Raw genomic sequence first — 8,377 nt, 5'->3', positions numbered from 1 at the left:
GAATGGCAAATATTTGTATCCACTAAAGACACATTATTTTGGAGCTATCATGAAAAAGTTGATTTGTTATTTTCATTCTTTTGGAAACTGATTTTTCTATGTAAGTTTCTGCCACTGTTGAAGACTCCCATCCTCCTAGCTCCTTTAGCGATAGTAAATCACCACCATTTTCGGCGAGCATGGTTGCTGATGATCTACGAAATGAATGCCCTGTATAACGTTCTGGATTCTCCAAGTTCAAAAAATTTTGCAATTTTCTGCGGTACGCTCCCGATGGTATGTATACCGACGATTTGCTTAACACACTTGCCTTTCTTGTAACCAATGAAAAATTTTGGATTGTCAAAGTTACGAGGACGCAGGTTGATGTATTTTTTGTATAAACCATAGGCATCAAACGGAAAGCCCGTTTTGGAATAAGAAATTTCCTATCTTTCTTATTTTTAGTATTTCTTAATGAGACAAGAATATTTTTCTCCGAATCTTCGAAATCATCAACTGTGAGTGACCAAAGCTCGCTGCGCCTACAAGCTCCAAGAATACCAAGCACCAATACAATTTTTTCGAGTAACCAGGTGTAATCATCGGCATCCAGTAGAAAATTATTTATGTCATTCTCCGACAGAACTTTGGCTTTTTTGGTGAATAACCTTCGTTTTTGCGCCTCAGAAACATGAACAGTTTACCAAATCTATGAACAAATATAATTTAGATGAGTATGATTAAATATCGAAGAATATAATGGCTTTTACCTTGATATGTCGATGTTTTCATATACTCTCAACGCAAGCTTCAGCATGGATATCTTTGTCCACAGTGATGTAGGAGAATACATTTCAGACATTCTTTTAGCATAAGCCAGCAATACCGCTTCATTTACGCTGTTTATACTTCTATCCTGCCGCCACTTCAAAAAATTGTCATATTCCTGCTGATATCTCTCTCTGGTTATAGTCGGAAGTAAATTTTGAGTAGCCGCAGCCGCTTCCTCCTGTATTTCCAACGGAATTTCTCGCGACATCTCGCTATGGTCTATTTTCCCAATTTTTGAAAAGTCCAACTGACAATGAATAGTCATTGTTGCAGGTGACAGACGTTACGATTACCTTAGAAACTTAACGGCCGCCGGCCGTTATGATAACGTCCGGCGGACGTTATATGCATCTTTTCCATTCTGATTTTGCTTATGTTATAATAATATAACAATATAGTATGACGAAAAAGCATAAACATCATTAACCAATCTCACCGCAACTTTTAAACAGGGGGTTCCCCCTTTTGTCAAGATATCAAGAAATTTCAAGATTTCTTGAATCAAGACAAGAAATCAACTCTCAAGAAATGGTCAAGACTAGATTTTATTTTAATTCTTGAAAATATTTCAAGACAAGACAAGATTTCTTGTCTTGTCGATCCCTAGGGACGCTGAGCCACAATACCACACCTTCAAATGTACCGATTGGCTTGTGTAGTTTAATTTCCTCAAAAAAATGCAAGTTTGAGTTTTCTTCTCTCCCTTCAAATATTAAAAAAATCTTAACTTGTTTAATGGCTAACTTAGTTCAAGGTTCTTGATTATTATGAGTATAAGTATCTAAAATATTTCGTTCGCTTAATATTTCAGACAAAAACCTCATGCGAAAGGTGTTGTTCCTGCGGTCGAAGGGCGACGTTTGAAAATCGAAACCCCGAGACCTTATTAGCAAATAGGTTTTCCGGTGTGCCCTACCGGCTACAGGCCACATATTAATTTCCTTATCGGAATTAAGTGTATTGCAGCGCGCCTCTTAGGCAAATCAAAGAGGACGAGAAACGGCGGCCAAGGCGCAAGAAGCAGGATATTAATAAATTAGAGTGAATGGGTAGGGCGCGAAATAGAAGAGGTGGCCCGGTGTGAAGGGCAAGACGGGGGGTTGCGGTAATCTTAAAATTTGCGCTATAGTGTTTGATGCGTATTAAACGAAGAGTTAAAAAAATTTCAGGCAATTACTACAGTTGAGTCATAATATACAGGGTGGAATGGTAGTTTATATTTAACAGAAAGCATATATACCTAAAATCTAAGGATTTTGACATATTTCACATTTTGCGAAAATGAAGAGTAAATTTTAAATTTCGATGACAGCTGCCTAAATTTTAGTTGACCTTGTATAGCCTGATATTTAATTACAGTAACCATTTTATGTTAAACCAAATTGAAATTTGACCCGAAAAGTTATACAGGGTGAGACAAATTTAATATGGAACATTAGTCACTTTTAAAAGCAAGTTAATCGTTTATTTTAAATAGAACACCCAGTATATTTTTTCGGTGATCAATGGGTAATTTATATATCTTCAAAATATTATTAAGGTTGCCTACCCCTCAGACAAAGATTTTCCTAGATATTTAAATTTTTATGATTTTGCGTCAGTAGATCTTTATTATTTGAAAAAATCTAGGTTGGCTGTGTATACCTTTTGTTAATTTAACAAAAATTAAAGATTGTAGAGAATTTTTTTTTAGAATTTAGAATGAGTGGGAGGGGGGTTAATCACTGCGACCTTACAGATCCATTGTGTCCCCCTTTCTTGAGTCATAACTCATCATACAGTCCCAGGGCTTTGACAAAAGCCAGTATCTGGGACGGTTTTATAGAGGGTAGTTCTCCATCTCCAATATCAGTCATACCAAAATTCATGGCACGAATGGTTGTCGTCTCGGCGCACTCAGTGATGAGGTGTACTGGTGTTTCCCCATCTTCCCCACAGAATCTGCATTCGCCGTTTCTTCTTAGTTTCAATCTACTGAGGTGTTCATTGAGGAGACAGTGTCCTGTTAAAACCCCGTGACAATCCGAAGATTGTTCTTACTTAACCCAGGAAGATCTGTGATTTTCTTGATCATAAGCCCTCAGAAACTTCTTCGAGTGTCTTAGACCGTTGCAAGATTTCCATTCCAGGTTGCGGATGGAATCTTCCAAGTTCTTGAGTTCCGCCTTGAGTTGGTTACCACTTGGAAAGCAGAACGGTTCTGGTCCAGTTAGTGGAGTGTTCGCTCCTTTCCTAGCTAGATTATTTGCTTTTTTCATTGCCTTCTATCCCTTGGTGAGCAGGCACCCAGAGTAGGAGGACTTTGTTTTCTTTGCCTAATTTATTCAGCTTCTCTATGCATTCTTTGACCAATTTCGAATTGATTGATACTGAGTTGATCGCTTTTAACGCTGCTTGACTATCAGACAAGATGGCTATTTCTTGTTTCCGATAGTTCCTATCTAAGATAAGTTGTACGCATCTTTCGATAGCGTAGATTTCTGCCTGTAGGATACTAGGGTAAGTGCCCATTGGTTCGGAGTATTTAGCTCTCGGCCCAAACACTCCGATCCCTGTTCCCGTATTGGTTTTGGAAGCATCAGTATACCAAGTTATGGTATGGTCTTTTAACTGCTGGGCAAGCGTTTCGCTCTTCCAATCCTTTTTTTTATTGCTCAATACTACATTGAGATGTTTGTCAAAGTTGTACGTTCTTGGCATATCGTCCACTGGGAGTTGCAGGAGTGGTATTTCCTTTTTGAGGGTGTTCCAAGCCCCTGATCTGACAATTCTCCCAGTACTAATTCCGTTAGTGACCATTCTAATCATTGTCGCATTGGCATATCTACCAATGACAATGTGCAGTGGTGTTAGATCTAGAATGACCTCCATTGCTGCTGTTGGACAGGTTCTCAAGGCTCCTGTAATGCAAACGCATGCTAGTCTCTGGACTTTGCATAGGTTTAGCCTTGCCGTCCGTTGCTCTTAAAGATTGTAGAGTAAAATACTCAACGGTAATAAAAAGATACACGTTTAAAACATATTTTTATTATTACAGAATTAAAACTAGATATAAACATAATGTGACAAAAATTAGCTAGATGAAATTAAATGCTCAAAATGCTTCCTTTCCTGTTAACTGCATAACATGATTGTCTTTTCAAATGGATATTTTCATTTTAAAAGGTTGAAGTTCTACCTCGAAAAGCAGCTACAATAAATTCTCGCATGTTGTCGACAATAGTTGGTCGAGTTTTGTAAACACTGTCTTTAACATATTCCTATAAAAAACAGACTAAATGAAATCAGGATCATTTAAGCTGATATATATTTAACAGCTATGTTGAAGTAACGCCAGACATATCACCAGCCACCTAGATTGTTATCAAATAATAAAGATCTACTCAGATCAAATCATGTAAAGGATAATATCTAGGAAAATCTTTGTTTGAGGGTAGGCAACCTTAATAGTATTTTGAAGAGACATGAATTCTCCATTGAATATCGCAATAATATACTGGGTGTTCCATTTAAACTAAAAGAGTAGCATGCTTTTAAAGGTGACCAATGTTCAATATTAATTTTGTCCCACCCTGTATAAATTTTTGGATCAAGTTTTAATTTGATTTAAAATTCAATAGGTAATTTAGCTACATATTAGGTTACACCAGGTAAATTCCGATTTAGGTAGCTTTTATTGTAATTTAAAAATTGTTTTTTATTTCTAGAAAATGCTAAATATATCAAAAACCTTACATTTTAGTCATTTTTTATATTAATTAGAGCATTAAAATATCCCACGCGAGTATTTACGTAGAAAAACGAATCGCAATTAACGGAAGTTTAATAAATCCTCTATAAACTCAAAGAAATAGCATTACCAGAAACAAAATCTGTTTGCACACTCTCTCTCTCCTGTATTCGTTTAAGCTCGCAACTGCTGGCCCAAGGGTCAAGCAGAAACCACCCCATCCCCTCGCAAGCCGTCCCAAAAATAGTCTCGTGAAAAGAAAACAAGGCAATAGCCGCTCCGCCGTTTTTATTTAATTAAAACAGCCCGCTGATGACATTAGCCCTGGCCCTCGCGCGATATTACGATTCTGCGGCCGTCTCTACCTGACACCGCCCGTATCTTACTCTTACAAATGTCCCCACACGCGCGTCCCCGCTCCGCTATAGTTTCGCAATTATCCTCCCCGGTCCGGCAGCGGTGGGGTGGTGGAATTTACGGAATAAAGGGTTGAGGGTAATTTCAGCGATTTATGACGGAAACGGGAGGGATGGAGGGAGTAAGGGACACACTACGTCGAGGTGTTTAAGTGTATTCTCGACTTTTTTTCCTTAATATATTTTTGTAGAGGGGGAAATTCTATAAGCGAAGAAATTCTATAACTAAAGTTTCAAAAAAAGCCATAGTATACTACAAATTCATTTATCCAGTAGTAGTTATAAGAAACATTTTTGGTAATCTGTCTCAAATAGTTTCTGAAAAAAAAAAAATTTAAAAGGTCCGATTAAATTTATATCTCCGAAACTAAAGTTTCAAAAAAAGTCGTACTATACTACAAATTCATTTACCCAGTAGTAGTTAATAAAAATCGCAACGACCCCGTTTGTTATAGAGGCCTGAGCATTAACAGTTCATTTAGCAGGCTTGTTGGAAAAGTTCTGCAGGGGAAGCTCAGGGATAATATTGCTGACAAAATCTCGGAAGATCAAAACGGATTCACACCAGGGAAATCTTGCACAGATAACCTCTTTGTCCTACAGCAGGTGATGGAAAAAAAGATAGCAGTAGATCAAGAAGTCCATCTAGCGTTTATTGATTTGGAGAAAGCGTACGACTCTATTCCTCGCAACAAGATATTGGAAGCCTTGAATTTTTTAGACCCCTACTTAAGATAATAAAAGAGATCTATAAAGAAAATAAAGCGTACGTTAAGATAGGACACAGGCTATCCAATCCAATAAATACCACAAAAGGGTTGCGGAAAGGATGCAGCTTATCACCTCTAATCTTCAATGCTTACGTTGAAGTAGCCCTTAGGCGAGAGGAGATGTCAAGGTATTGGGACCCATTGGGGAAATACATTGTTTACTCTGAGCTCTGAGTAGTAGACAAATTTAAATGTCTGTGTGCTACTATCAACAACGAGGGTTTGGGCAAAGAAGAAATACAAACCCGAATTCAGAAGAGCAAACAAGTTATTGGTTGCCTTAATAGCCTCTGGTGGGACCGAAACTTGTCTACAACAAATTAAAAGAGACTTGGACGAACATTGGTGGAGTCAGTTCTTTGCTATGGTTCAGAGCTATGGACTCTGAGTGCAGATACGAAGCGCAAAAGCCAAGTTGTTGAAATGATCTTAGAAGAAGTACAGGTATATCTAGGATGGAAAAAAAGACAAGCATCGAGGTCAGGCGTATCATGAATGCATCGGAGGAAACAGTGGTAGATCGAATCGAAAAATCCAGCTTAAACTGGTTTGGACATGTTCTGCGTATGCCGGAGAACAGGTGGCCAAGAAAAGGTTTTCAATGGACTCCCCAGGGTAGAAGAAAGAGAGGCAGACCTAGAAAATCCTGGAACGGAACGGTTAAGAAAGCAATGGAAGCTTGTAACCTAGAAGCTGATGACGCACTAAATCGAGACGTGTGGCGTAGGGTAACGGGAAGGCAGCAATAGACTGTAGTTGGAAAAAAGTATCAAATACTTACACCAAATCCCGTTTATATATATAGCTATAAAAAACATTTTTGGTAAACTCTGTCTCAAATAGTTTCATAAAAAACATAATTTTTTTAAAAAGTCCGATTAAATTTACATTTCCGAAACTAAAGTTTCAAAAAAAGTCGTACTATACTACAAATTCATTTACCCAGTAGTAGTTATAAAAATCGCAACGACCCAGGTTGTTATAGAGGCCTGAGCATTAACAGTTCAGTTAGCAGGCTTGTTGGAAAAGTTCTGCAGGGGAAGCTCAGGGATAATATTGCTGACAAAATCTCGGAAGATCAAAACGGATTCACACCGGGGAAATCTTGCACAGATAACCTCTTTATCCTACAGCAGGTGATGGAAAAAAAGATAGCAGTAGATCAAGAAGTCCATCTAGCGTTTATTGATTTGGAGAAAGCGTACGACTCTATTCCTCGCAACAAGATATTGGAAGCCTTGAATATTTTAGAAGTAGATAGACCCCTACTTAAGATAATAAAAGAGCTCTATAAAGAAAATAAAGCGTACGTTAAGATAGGACACAGGCCATCCAATCCAATAAATACCACAAAAGGGTTGCGACAAGGATGCAGCTTATCATCTCTAATTTTCAATGCTTACGTTAAAGTAGCCCTTAGGCGAGAGGAGATGTCAAGGTATGGGGACCCATTGGGGAAAATATATTGTTTACTCTGAGCTCTGAGAAGTAGACAAATTTAAATGCCTGTGTGCTACTATCAACCCCGCTGGCGATTTAGGTGGCAGCACTGATATAAAAAGTGTCATACGTGTGCTTGTTTATGTCAAGTTGCCACTTTTATTTATTTCTCTCTTGACATTTTGATTTGTTTGGTTTCAGTTAATTGTATTGTGATACTTTAAGCTTAAAATTGTTTACTAGGAGACCTTGCAGACGAAACTTGTTTTTTAGAACCACTTTTATAGCGAAGTGTACAAGATGCCGAAGTAGCCTTAACGGCCGTTGCAAAAAAAAAAAATATCGCAACCTTATTAAAATATTTGAAATGGGAAAGTAATATCAATTTCAATTTCAATTTCAAAAGTACTTTATTGTTTAAAAAATATACAAATTTTTGTTAACAAAGCATAAATATTCCTAAATCTAAACCTAAAATAAAAAAAATTGTGTAAATATAAGATAGAAATACATCCATTAAAACAACAAACAGTATTCAGAAAAATAGGTGTAAACAATTAAGTAAAATAACATATACAGTATACAGAATAAAGAGAAAATTAACAATAACGCTAAAAAGAATAAGTCAGACTAACAAGCAATTCTAGACTCTAAACACTAATATCAAGGGAGCCCCGGTAGAATTCGTCAACGCTGTAAAACTATCGGTAATAATGGTCCTTTATGTTCCTTAAGCGTTGTTAAGGAGGTGAGTTTTGTTGATGTAAATAATAACTACCTATTTATTCAGAAGAAAATAATTATAATTCTTTAAACTAGGTCTATAGTTCACATTCTAGACTGTAGATAGTATGGGAAAGGGAAAGATACTCACCGCGACCCTATACAGGGTGTTTCAAAAACATGTGCCATCTCTCGTGGGGAGATTTCTCATGTAAAAATAAAATCTATTTTTCATATCAACCATATCGTCGGCTTTATGGCGAAAAGGCGTATCTCGATTTTTGGCGATTTTGAGATATCAACGTCATGACATGCCCAATGGGTCATATTTTAACATAGCGAATTTGCGCACCTCAATATTGTACCTTTTTCATTTTATATTCGTTTAAAAATTTGCCCCATATCAAATACTACAATTCTTCGTTATAACGAAGAGAATTTGTTATACTACAAGAAAGATGGAATTTGAGATAGGTCCTTTTGTT

This window comes from Sitophilus oryzae, unplaced genomic scaffold, assembly GCF_002938485.1.
Source record: "Sitophilus oryzae breed Bouriz unplaced genomic scaffold, Soryzae_2.0 scaffold_2006_pilon_pilon, whole genome shotgun sequence".
NCBI classification, from domain to species: domain Eukaryota; kingdom Metazoa; phylum Arthropoda; class Insecta; order Coleoptera; family Curculionidae; genus Sitophilus; species Sitophilus oryzae.
The sequence above is the reverse complement of the archived record's forward strand: the minus strand, read 5'-3'. Positions refer to the sequence as shown.